General features: G+C 28.8%; 1 protein-coding gene across 1 annotated transcript in view; it reads left to right on the top strand.

The window, feature by feature from the left end:
- LOC107671459 (CUB and sushi domain-containing protein 3-like) overlaps positions 1-565 on the top strand; it is a 292,685-nt gene that overhangs the window by 91,890 nt on the left and 200,230 nt on the right. The window lies entirely within an intron of this gene.

The following is a 565-nucleotide window of genomic DNA, read 5'->3' as shown; positions in this document are numbered from 1 at the left end:
ATTGTAGTACTATGGTGTTGGATGCTACCATGGTGTTTTTGAAATACATGAAAACACAAAGTGAAGTGTAATTCAAAAAGTACTAAGGCATTACTTACATTATTTATGTTTTGGACATAATACCAGGGTAATATCACATTTTAGTTGGACACTACCAAAAAACATGGTACTTTTTACTAGTATACTTTGATACTAGTCTAGTACTTTTTTGTAAGCTTTGTTTGTTGTTTTTGGAATATGTACTATGGTAATACTATTTTTTTTTCAATAAATACCATGGCTATTCTATGATATTGTTGGACATACACTACCATTTGGGGTCTTTAAAAAAATCAGTACTTTTATTTATTAAGGATGCATTAAATTGTAACAGTAGAGACTTTTACATTGTTACAGAATACTTAATATAAACGCTGTTCTTTTGAACATTCTATTCATCAGAGAATCCTGAGAAAAAGTATCATAGATTCCACAAAACAGTACAACAGTTTTCAACATTGATAATAATAATTGTTTTTTGAGCAGCAAATTGGCATATTAGAATGATTTCTGATGGATCATGTGA

Source organism: Sinocyclocheilus anshuiensis, unplaced genomic scaffold (assembly GCF_001515605.1).
Source record: "Sinocyclocheilus anshuiensis isolate Anshui unplaced genomic scaffold, SAMN03320099.WGS_v1.1 scaffold552, whole genome shotgun sequence".
Taxonomy (NCBI): Eukaryota; Metazoa; Chordata; class Actinopteri; order Cypriniformes; family Cyprinidae; genus Sinocyclocheilus; species Sinocyclocheilus anshuiensis.
The sequence above is the reverse complement of the archived record's forward strand: the minus strand, read 5'-3'. Positions and strand labels throughout refer to the sequence as shown.